This window comes from Dipteris shenzhenensis, chromosome 22 (genome assembly GCF_047967505.1).
Source record: "Dipteris shenzhenensis isolate YYH24624 ecotype China chromosome 22, Dip_SZ_1.0, whole genome shotgun sequence".
In the NCBI taxonomy this organism is placed as follows: Eukaryota; Viridiplantae; Streptophyta; class Polypodiopsida; order Gleicheniales; family Dipteridaceae; genus Dipteris; species Dipteris shenzhenensis.
Genome location: NC_141617.1, coordinates 74,028 through 86,715, shown reverse-complemented (window position 1 = coordinate 86,715; position 12,688 = coordinate 74,028). Strand labels below are relative to the sequence as shown.

The 12,688-nt window shown below is 42.8% G+C and overlaps 1 pseudogene; it reads right to left on the bottom strand.

Annotated features, from left to right (window-relative positions):
* Window positions 1-1,480: 1,480 nt before the first annotated feature.
* Window positions 1,481-11,060, bottom strand: LOC147887585 (brassinosteroid LRR receptor kinase BRL2-like; annotated as a pseudogene).
* Between the last annotated feature and the right edge of the window lie 1,628 nt (window positions 11,061-12,688).

Below are 12,688 nucleotides of genomic sequence, written 5' to 3'. Positions count from 1 at the left end.
AGTTCATCTTGTTTTCCCATCAGACAACCTCCTTGAGACTCATGTTGCTGGTATCCTTACTGGCCTCGCTTCCTCGTGCCGGCTTCAATGACTCCCGACTTCATGGGTTCCAAAATGCCTTGGCTCATAGAATGTGGGGTAGCAAACATCTCTATCTCTTCGGTGTATCAACCCAAAAGACAACACAAAACTTATGTGGTTGGTGGGGAGACCCTGGGATCGCAAAATGGCCTCGATCTCAATTGTTTGCTCCGTCTGCACCCCTATGTCTATTGTCTCTACCAAAATTTGGACCTGCACTGCTGCGTCTTCAAAATTGTAGTCAATATGGGTAGCTCGCTCAATGCTCTTTGCTCGTCCTATTGAATGTAACATCAGGAGCGCTTGCATTGAGATTCCTTCTGCTGCCTTTATTTATGAGGCACCTCCCCCTTCAGTGGAGTGTTTTCCCAATCACTTTGTTTTCATTGATTTCTTGGGTGACAACAGAATTTTCTCGTATGCCTCTTCCTCGTACTCCGACACCGGTTCGCTATTCCTTGGTTTCCTTGTTGAAACTTTCTTCACCCGAGTTGTTTTTTGCTCAACGTTCTGTTCAAGGTTTTATGTCGTTGTGATGAGCATGTAGACTCTAAAATACAAGCGAATCATCTATTTGAAGCTGGGTCCGTGGTCAAGGTTGAATAGAATAGGACCTTTAAGTTTCAATTCTTCATCCTCAACTGTTGGTGCCATTTTCGGAATGTTCTACAACAACAAAATGATGAGTCTATTGAAGTGCATGGTGGCGACATAAGCTGGATCTAGCACATCGGCATATTCGTCGTTGAATTTGGTCAACTGCTGCAACATGCCTTCTGTGGTCTTCGGGGTGAATGAGTAGAACATCAGAAATTTAGATCTGATATTTTCATTTTGTTCTCTCATCTTCTGAAAATTTTTCCAATACCACTAACGTCCTGATGACATTGACAAGGGATGGATTCTTCTTTCTTGTATGTCGTCACAATACCACTTCCAAGCTAGATGGGTGCTTGTTAGGTATTTCTTTCACCGTTCGAGTTGTAAGCCCGTCTGCTCGTCCGTTGGAGGGAAGTGATTTCTGTTTGGCAATGATCCATTTTTTGTAATCCTTGGACACAAACTTGGTGAGTGTTCACACGTGTATCCATCAGAATAACTAACCTTAAGTCATAACTTTGCATCTGTCCTGTCCATCGGCTCAAATCCTCAATATTGTCTAGAGCTCTAAAAGTGAATAATTCTTTGTGTACTGTATCTGGTGTTGCTATGATTTGGCTTGGATTTACATCTTCATTTTCATCAATCGGAAACCTCACAAGAGGCGGGGGGGTGCTACAGCATTGCCCGGAAGCAAACAAGCAAATCAGATCAAGCAGAATGATCAGCCTCTTTGCCCTTTGAAATTAGTTCACCCCATAGAAGCTCACAAGAGTACACAGTTATTTCATATTCCATCTGTAGTGGCCAAAGCAGGTTTGTAACTAGTGACATGAAGCAATCAGCAGTAGTCACATTAACTTCTGCAGGAGAAATATAACCTTCAAGAACCAGCTCTATTTTTCCCTCTTAATCTGAGAGGAAGTACATGAAGCAATCAGCCGCAACTTTTGCAACAGAAAATCTACACACCTTCAGCCCAAACTCTATCTTGCATCTCCATGCACCAATTCTCTTTCACATTCTGCCTCACCCAACCTACCAGATTGCTGTCTTCAAACTCATCGTTGTCAGTTGGCCTCTTGCCACTCAAAAGCTCCAACAATATCACTCCAAATGAGTAGACATCTTCCTCTCTGGTAATACACAGGGGGGATCTAGCCTGGTGTCCCTGCTAAAGTGCTCACACTGAGGTGAGTATCCAGTGCACTGATCGGCCTCGCCATTCCAAAATCAGACACCCGGGCTTCAAGCTTCTTGTCCAGAAGCACATTGCTAAACTTCATGTCCCTGTGGATAATCTGAGGGATGCAATTTGGGTGCAGAAATGCCAGTCCCCCAGCTACAACCTTGGCTATTTGCTTCCTCAAATCCCATGTCAGCTTCTCTTTCCCACCTTCCCCGTGGAGCATGTCGTCTAAGCTTAGTCCATACATATACCCGTACACCAGCAACCTCTCGGCTCCCACCTTGCAGTAGCCCAAAAGAGGTACCAAGTGCCGATGCTTGATCTTTCCCACTGTCTCCATCTCTGGGGAATTCTCTGTCCCCTTGGAAACTGAACTGGAGTAGCTTCTTGATTGCCACAGCCAACCCATCTCCTAGCTCTGCCTTGTAAAACTCCCCAAAATCCCCAATTCCTATCAGACTTTCCTTGCCGAATCTGTTGATGGCCTCGGATGAGCTGCGTAAATGTAAGTTTTCTCAAGGGCTTTCAAAAGTCGCAACATTGATGCTGAGTGGCTCTTTTTCTGCCGCGAAATTGCAGATGCTGTTGCCGTGACAAGACTTTTGAAGACTACCTAGCACATCCGTATCCTTGTGTTTGCCTATTATGGTCAACCACAAAATCAGCATACACACAAATGCTTGAAAGTTCAGAATTCTGAGGACAATGATGTTCCCCCATGGCAAGACTGTTAACCCATCCTGGCCGATGCATTTGTGGGTGCAATCATCGGATGCATTGCCACAGGACGATCCGGAAACAAGCACCTGAACTAGACTTTCCACTTTGAAGATTGCTAGGTTGTGCCTGCAGTCAACAGAAATCGAACATCTGACCTTGCATGTCTTTGCCACACCTGAAAGCATAGGCATAAGGCCCAACTGGTTTACCAAAAACTCATCCTGGTTTTCAAGATCCGGTGTGTGAAGTGCAGATCGGCCCATAATCAGGGGCTTTGATAAACTCTTGCAGCTAGAGTGAGACAATAAGAGTTATGTCAGTTATCACTGAAGCCACACTTTGCCAAGCGCAAAATATCCCCTTCAAGCTTGTTACATGACAGATCCAGCACCCCGATGTTCCTGAGATTTCAGAAACTCTTGGGAATGTTGCCCACGAGCTGATTATATACCTTCATAAGAGCAGAAAAGTTTGATAGAAAGCAATTGAAAGGTAAAATAACAACAGTGCACAAGTGCACTAAAGCATTGAATTTTTAACAAAACTACACTTGGAAATTCACAAAGGACCTAACAATTCTCCACTATACCAATGCCTCTAGCGGCCTCTAGCGAGGCAGTGCTAACAAAACACAAAAACAAAACACAAACAAAGAAAAACAATACTTGAACAAGAGTGCACAAGTGCCCGAAAGCACTATCTCTTAGTATAGAGTATAGAGCAATTTTGGATGTGAAGGAAAAAGTAGTCTATTAAAATGCAATTTTAGCTAAGTTGGAGGATGACCTCCGTAAAAGGAAGCAACTCAATTGCATTTTTTTAAAAACTACAAGTGGAACTTCACAAACTTTGAAGCAATGACTAAGACATTTAGAAACATCCGTAAGAGAAGTATTGCAAGAAGCAGCTATGAACCTAGGCTTTATAGGATTCTTATGAAACTTCCAAACTGTATACAAAAAAGGCAAAGTAGGGTTGCATTTAAAACCAAAAGAATTACAAAAGTCTTGGTGTTTCAAGAGAACATCTTGAGAAGAAAGAGAACACCTAGAGTAAGTTTGAGAGGAAGAATTTACTTCACCTAACAAACATTCTAAGTAAATTTTTTTACAAGTAAAAATAAAATTATTAGAGCACTTTTCTTCGTAGGAAATAACAAAATCTCCATGAATTTTTTTGAGAGTAACTAAATCACTGGAAGACAAAGAATTACTGGACTGAGGAAGTACTCTTTGAACACAATTTTGTAAGTTTCTCAGATACCTTTTTCAAAATAGTAGCTTTCCAATGAGAAAAAATGCCTTGAACTCCTAAAGATTCTTCTAGTTTGACTACAAAACTATTTATGTATTTTTCTATGGCCTTAATAAGACGAGTCAACTGTAGAAGAAAGTCTAAATTTAGTGCCTTTAGAAAAGAGATTTTTTAGTGTAGGATTAGGGGGAATGGTGCAATCTGCTGTAACCACATGTCCTTCCACAAATGAAGAGAAGACAACCTTCCTACAAGGGCATTTACTTTTAAGGATGGTTGATTTATTGTGCTCTTTCAAGTTTCTCCCAATATCACTATAATTGAAAGCTTTTTGTCCCAAGGTTGTTTTAACACATTTGAAGGCTACTATACCATAATTCCAAACTTTCCTGACACTAGGGGGAAGAGCTTCCATAACCTCAAGGGATCGTAAAATAGAGCTCGATCCTATTTTATCTAGATCGGGAGAGGTAAAGATAGTAATAAACAAATTTTTCCTCAAAATCAAGGGATGGTTAGGGGTAGAGCATTTAGAATTTAAAACCTTGCCTAACAATAATCTCAATTGGGTACTATGAGAACTACTAATATCTAGATCAATGCAAAAGAGAAAAGTTCTCAAGGGTATAAAGAGTTTAAAAGAATTTTAACATTATACATGTCAAAAGCTTTATAAGAGAACTTGCTTGAACTCATGAGTCTATCTAAGAACACTAATCTTCATTTATAGTCTCTATAGGCAAAAACTCTATGGTTTGAAGAACTAACAACATCTACCTTAGGGATATAAGAGTTTGCTACAACTATGCCAAGAGGATTGACTTGTTTTAAGGATGAAACTCTAGGAACAGTCAAAGAAGGAATAGGAAGAGAAGGATGTTTATGATATCTTTTCCATAACATAGGGGTTTTATGAAAAGAAGTTTTGTCATCCAAATTATAGCCTTAAGGAAAGAAGGTTGCAAAGTTCTTATCCACAAAAGCTCTCGAGGCCAAGCCACTTTGTAAAATCTCTAGAGTTTCAGAAAGAGCATTCTATATACTCAATAGGAAAACAACGGAAAGAATCAAAGCCAAATTTAGCAATGGCTGCATAAAGAGGTTTGACATTCTCTCATGAAGTGCTTCTTATAAGGACTCTTCTGGCTTCCCTAACATGTTCTAAAAGTTTGGCCAACATACACTAAGGAACTATCATGGATGTTATAAATAACATAAATAACCTAAGACATGTGAACATGGGCGGTCCGTTGAAAGATGTTTCTTTCTTAAACGTCTTGGACGCTTAAGAGCTTTGAAGGAATTATTAGTATAGTGAGTACTTACTAATGTAGACTTGAAATTTGCCCAACGAATAGGACCCTCTCCAAAATCATGCAAAGAGTTTAAATTAGATCTAGCTAAAAAGTTAAACCTCTCTCTGTAAGAATTATGTGCATGTCTAGCAACAAAATTAGGAGAAGGGTTAGAGATGCGTACCTCAGGAACGTTGACATCGATGAAAGAAGTAGATGCATTTTCATTTTGTGTAGCCACGTCATAGTTTTAGATCAATGCCTGCCTGAAGGTTATAGATCCTAGGCTAGAAAAGTGCTAGCCACACCCCTCATTTGTTTAGCAAGGTTGTTGCCAAGCAGTGAGGTCCTTAAAAAAGGCTGCTTGTTACACTTGAAAGATCATCGGCAATAGCATGCAATCAAGTGCCCGTGGCTCCTTGGTAGAATCACTACTTTACTTCCCCTCTCACGAGAAATATTTCATGAAACCCCACAAGAAACCCTTGATCCCAAAGGACCCAGTATTATTATTATAACACATTAATTGAAAACAAGTCCAAGAAGTTTAAAAAATACCAACAAAAACGGTGAATTAATAGGTGGATAGGTAGTTCTCACTCCACATGACTGAATGATGATGCAGCTGGGTGTCACTGGGCATTGGTGTGCACATGAAAGTACTTGGCAGCCTTCATAGCCACAATGCCGACAACTGCTTGCAGATCTTGTAGTTGTCTAGACTTCTTCTACTATCATCTGCACCGAGTGCCTTGGCCGTCACACATAAACCTACTGTTTCGTGCGCGTACTAAGCACATTGAGATACACTATCATCATGTCAGAGAGTGATTGCCAGCAAGGGATATCCAATTGTCTTATGTGGTCACTCAATGCAACTTGGTAGACATCTTCACCAAAGCTTTACCGGACGTAAGTTTGAGTCTTCCCGACCCGACCCGGGAGCCCGAGGCGCCACCGTGGGATAGGGGCGCGGCAGTAGTTATAGCACTCCTGAGCTATCTATCATGTCACCATTTAAGTCATAAAAAGGTGAGTGACTTATAGTACAACATGTGGTAGGGTAGCTCACCCTCACCCTATCATGTATATATATACTACTTGCTATCTCACTCTCACCTATCACTCTAACCACTCACCATCCGCGACATTCCCAAGTGTGCACCGTTTAATCCGCAAAGGTGAATTAATATACATGCCTTCTCAACCGTATACTACATGCTGGTGAGGTGGTAGGGTAGCCAAACACCAACAAAAACGTCAAAAAAGAGAGATTAGAGTAGGATTTGTGATGGAAGAAAGGGGGAAAGTGGGGCAAAAATCACAAAAATCTTGTTTCGTATGTTTTTCATAATTTTTCATGCTTCGTAGTTAGATCAAGTCTTCCCCTTCCCCCCTAGCACATCACATATTTTGAAAAACACCAAAAACACACCCAAACATAGTCGGCGACGCAGGTGGGAGAGAGCCACGAAAAGTCTACTCGATCAATGGGGAAGTCAAGTTCCTTGCATAAAACTCACAGATCCACGGGTAGAACTCTCTCTTCCACATGCAGATCTCATTGTTTTACGCGCAAATCTCGAGGCCTAGATCCACACGTATATTTCTTGCAGAAAGGGTATTGTTGTTATAACCCTTCCACTCGCAAAATGCAAGTGAGAAAAGATGTTTTTGATGCAAGAAGCAGTTGGTATGCACCAACAGTTGTGTTAGGAGATGCAGATGCAGGAAATGGTAATGTTGCAACAAATGTAGAGAGGCAATCTCAAGCCTTGAGTGCACCAGGAGGATCCTTTACTAGTGGATCTAATACATGGATAGGGAGATTTAGATCTAGTGAATTGTCACATGGTAGTCCTGATGGTGTCGTGTAGGTATCACGCAAGGGGAAAGAAAAAGTGGTCCATGCTCCAGAGTTTGATGTTTTCGCTGGTAGCTCTCCTGTTGATGGAGAGTCAAGTGGCTATGAGATGAGCCTTGATGAAGGGGATGTTTCAACCTCCACATCTTGTGTCTCCTCTCTTGTGTATGTTGTGAAGAAGCTGCAATCGAGTCTCCTCCCTCTCTCTTGCTTTCTTTACAGTTTCATTATAATCAATTCCATATGTCTATGCAAGACCCTTGGCAACCGATATTTCCTTGTACCATCTTCACAAACCCATTAGCATTGTGCTTTACTTTGTAAACCCACTTGAAGCCAATAGCCTTCTTATCGTGAGGCAAAGATTCCAAGTGTGGTTTGCATCCAAGGCAACCATCTCTTCATCCATACTTGCTCCCAAATTTTATGCCCTACTGCATCCTCAAAGCATGTGGGCTCTTGTTTCTCTAGAACCTTAACCATATAAGCATAGTGATGTGCTTTATACCCATGATATTTCAGCCTGTCAACTAGATACTTGACACGTGTACAACTGGATCACTTGCAGGAGTCTTTAAAGCATGCCTTCTTTTTCTTGCACTAGGGGTAACACCAAAGGGAATCCCAAGTTCCTCATCAAGGATCATTTTAGAGACACTTGACTCTCCATCAACATGAGAGCTACCAAATCAAGCATCAAACACTAGAGCATGGTCCATCTTTTCTTTTCCATTGCGTGATACTTGCACACCACCATCATGACTGCCATGAGACAATTCACTAGATCTCAGTCTCCTTGTCCATGCATTAGATCCACCACTAGAGGACTCTCCAGGTCCACTCAAGACTTGAGATTGCTGCTCTACATTTGGTGCATCATTACCATTTCCCGCATCTCCATCTACTAACGCTACATGTGGTGCATACTCCCAGCTCATTTCATCAAACACAACATCTCTACTTACTTGCATTTGTGAGTGGAAGGGTTATAACATTGATACCCTTTTTGTTGTAGAGCCTATCCAATAAAGATGCATTTTTCTACCTTTGGATCTAGCTTTGTTCTTTTCTCATTAGGAACATGAACATAAGATATGCAACCAAATACCTTCAAGGTAGAAATATTTGGTTTCTTGCCTATCTACTTTTCTTCAGGCATCATGCCATGGATAGCTACAATGGGGGTTCTGTTCATAATATAAACAGCAATTGCTACTTCTTCAGCCCAAAAGTAGTCAGGAAAATTTTTCTCATTTAGCATCGCTTGTGCTACTTCTACAATATGCCTATTCTTCCTTTCTGCAATCCCATTCTGATGAGGGGTAGACCTAAATGAGTACTTCCTTTGAATTCCATGTTATTTCAGATAATCATTGAACTCTTCTGCAAAGTACTCCCCCCCTCCATCAGATCTTAGCACCTTAATGTGCACACCTTTCTCTTTTTCAACCATGGTCTTAAAAGACTTGAAGTGTTGGAATACTTCACTTTTTTGCTTCATAAAGTAAACCCACACCTTCCTAGCGTGGTCATCAATAAAGCTCACATAGTAGTGGCTTGCACCAATAGAAGCGGTTTTGGTTGTCCACACATTTGAGTGGATCACTTCCAAAGCTCTTTTGCTTACCTCAACATTTTATGGAAATGCATATCTCGCCTGCTTACCCATTTGGAATGCTTCACATACCTTTTGCATTTCATCAACGCTGAATTTGGGCAAACCTGCCACAATGTTTTTCGTTTTGCATAGATTTTTGCCTTTATATATTCACATGCCCAATGCGCTTGTGCCATATCTCAATATCTACAATGGAATCTCTCCTATGCGCAAACATAACATCTTTCACCTCAGGCATATCTACATCCAAGGTAAACATTCTGACATTTTTGTTGCCTTTTGTGCAAAAGTGGCATTGATTTGTCAAGTCCTCAACAAAGCATCCGCCGTTGGCTTGGACACCTTGCTCAACCATCTGACTAACTGAAACTAGGTTCTTGGTGATATTTGGAATATAAAGAATAGTTGCCAAGTACTTTGTTTTGCGATCCTACACAGCCAGCAACACTTTACCAACCCGCATAATTGGATGTATAGTATCACCACCTATTTAAACATAACTTGGCTTATTCAAATTTATGACATTAGGAAACCACTCACCATGACTGGTCATGTGGTTAGAAGCACCTGAATCAACATACCAAACATTACTGCAACCTGTAGTATTGCCTGTCATGGAGTTAAACATATGCTGCATCACAAAAAGATGTTCATTTCTATCATTAGCATGCTCGCTTGATAAAACAAAGTTGTTTTGTTGCAACTTGCCACTCTTTATGTCACTCTACTTTTTATAGTAGGTCTTCTCCTTGTGTCCAGGTTTTCCACAATAATAGCATTATATGTTGCTATCTACTTGTTGGTTCCTTTTCCTTGAACTACGGCCTCTTTGGCTCCCCCTTCCTCTAGAACTACCACGTCCTCCTCCACAGGACTGGTAATCCTATTGTTATTGTTGGTTTTGATTGCCTAAGCGGCCACCAAAATGGCCTCTACCTGTATTCGAGCAGAAGGCAAACTCTTGAGAAGTTGATGTGGATGAACCACCATTCCTTTGCTCTTCACTTAACAAGAGAGCAATAAGTTCCTACAAATCAAGAAATGTTTCACGGACTCCAATGGATGTCCAAAACTGTGCATAATCCTTCCCAAGACCATTTAAGTTCACAAACACAAAGTCTTTATCATCAATAGGTGCTCCAATTGATCCAAGAGAATGTGAAAGACCTTTCACCTTCAAGGAATACTCATTTACATTCAAATTTTTCCTATGCACATTATTCAACTCCTACTTAATCTGCATTTTTTGTGGATTGGTATTAGTGCTATACAGTTTCACCAATGTATCCCATGCCTCCTTAGGCGTCTCTACATCTTGTATATGCACAATCATGGAGTATGAAACACTGACAAACAACCAATATATGAATTTCTTAGCTTTTTAATTCCATTCTCATAAAGGTCTTTAACTCAACAACAGTGGGAACATCACCTAAGACCGGTTTTGCATTTTCACCACTCATGTACTCCCAAACTCCCTTTTCCATAAAGAAGTTTGTCATCCTAAACTTCCATGCTTGAAAGTTATTCTTGTCAAGCTTCTCATTGACAATGGTTGATAGATTCTCAGACATTTTGCAAATAAATGAATTGTAACAGCAGCCTATAAACACAACAAACGCCTCACAAGGGCAAATAACAACACTTTTGCAATTAGCCTCACAGGGGTAATGGAAAGCATCCATTAGTTGCTTCAAGTGACGAATATGCAGCCTCAACTGTCATCGCTTTGTGTTGCCACTATGCTCCCTCGTGGCGCTCGAACTCTCTGCTTGTGCCGGAGTCGCTGTAGCTGGCTGCTGAGGTGGAGCGGTAATCTGGGATGGTGGAGAGGTAGGGTGCGAGGATGGGTGCGTTGGTCGAGAGGACTGAAGGGTGGGTGGTGGAGGATTTGCGGGGGCAGGGGTGTCTGAAGGTGGTGGGGGATCAGAAGGTGGTGTAGGCTTTGAGAGAGGAGGTGCCGATGTCCAGCATGTGTGACCTCTTCCCTGCTTCCACTCCTCGGAGGTTCCTTGCCCTTCTCCTTCTGCTTCGAGGTTTTCCTTTGGGGGTTCCTTTGAGTCCCTCTCCTTCCCTGTCTCTTTTTCGGCCGCCTTTTTCTTTTTCTTTCTCTTGCTCACGACCTTCGTCCACCCCCCTTCCACTGCAGGGGGTTCCCCTGCATGGGACTGTGGTGCGACTGAGGGTGCCTTAGGAGGGGCAGGGTCCTCCCTTTTGCTGCAAGGAGGGCAACCCCTCGCCTGGTGACCAAACTCATGGCACCGTAGTCACAATCACCCGCTGGGTGACAACTCCCATATCTGTAACTATCTCCAGTGCTGAGGGAAGCCCAGAGAGGTCCTCCACGGCTACCCGCACTCTCGGAACTCCGGCACTGATGATGACATCTGCGAAGGAATGCGAAAGTATTGTGCCAAAGTGAGCCTCGAAGTCTGCCATGCAGGGGCTTCAGCTTAGCAACTAAGACAAGAAATAGGAGAGTAATGGGGTAACGTGGAATGTGATGCTGTGTGTCAAAACCGGAGGTGTTGAAGCCCCAATACCATGGGATGAGACTGATCAGCTTCTCCCCCACTAAGATGAGGGAGAAGGACACAACGGAAGCCGCCCCCTCTGGCACAGAGCACTTCAACAGCAAGATCCCACGACCCATGAGGACTGCCTCCGTGATGTGGCTGTCCTGTAGTACCAGATTGGCCTAAAGCCAGTTGCCGAGCTCTTACCTGGAAGGTGAGTGGCCGACAATGCGCCCATACATTGCTGAACGCGAGTAATTGGCCACCTTCTCCTTCACCAATGCAATCTATTGCTCGAAAAGTTCCACGCGATAGGCATTTGGAGTGGGAGCGCCCTGAGAGGGCTCCGGTTCCAACCCGAGGCCACCATATCGCTTCTTAATGCTTGATGCCGAGTGCCCCGGGAGAAGAGGAGTGGACAGATGCAAGAGACGGGGAAGGACGAGGAGTGGCAAGGCGGGGGGGGATTGTGGGGACGGGAAGTAGATACGGGGCCAGAGTGGCAGGGATAAGACAGACAAGTTGGAGCGGCTAAAAAGGGATGGGGGGTGGAGTGAAGCTGCAAGGAGGGAGGAGAGGAAGGGGGGGGGGAGGTAGTGGCTTGAACAAGCTGCCCTGATGGTGGTGCAACAGCAAGGGGGAAGGACGGGAGAGATGGGTAGGGGGGGTGGCGAGGGAGATAGGGGGGGGGAGGTTTGAGCGGCGGGAGGCTGCAGCTGCAGCAGCATGCACACGGTTATGTAGCTCACCCATTGCATTTTGACCTAAGATAAATCAGAATGCAAGATAGATTCCAACATCTAACATCTAGTATATGTATATGTACACACACACACTTTTTTTTTTATTGGGGTAATTCCAGAGGCTTATATTATAGGATTAAGATTATACAAAGAGAGGCTGACTCCTAAAATCAGAGAGCCACAATCAAAAACACAAAGAAACTATCTCCACGCAGGACCTATCAAGACCACCTTCCTTACAAGCATCATAAACAGATTGTCGTAAGGAAGCTCTGAAGAAGTCATAGGGCTGATTGAATTGCTTGTGCAAGTATGCCATATTGTGTTCGGTCCAGAGGGTCCATAGAGCCCAATATCTAATCTAGTGAAGGAGGAGACAAAAAGGTCTCAATGGATTAGGACATTTGCCAGAAAGCCAAAAAAGTTTCCCAAACCTGGTATTCAGGAATCTAAGGCATAAAAACATGGAGATCTTGTGAGTCAAGAACTTGGAGCATGGGCAAAACCATAACAAGTGTGGTACTGTCTCCGCATGTGCCTGGCATCGCAAACATGTAGCTAGGGCAGTAGCTATCTTTCTCTTAACCAAATTGATATAGAGGAATAAATATCCTTTTTCAGAGGGTTATTTAGTTCTAGCCAGGGTGGAGACAAAAATCAGTCAAGGTAGTTTCAAGTTCAGGGAAGGTACACACGAGAACTAATTAGCATCACACTCTCCTAGAGTGCATGGTTATATGAGGGCAAGTCCATGAGTTTATTAATCTTTTCAAGATAGCAAGGCAACACACTCATAGTTTAAATTCCA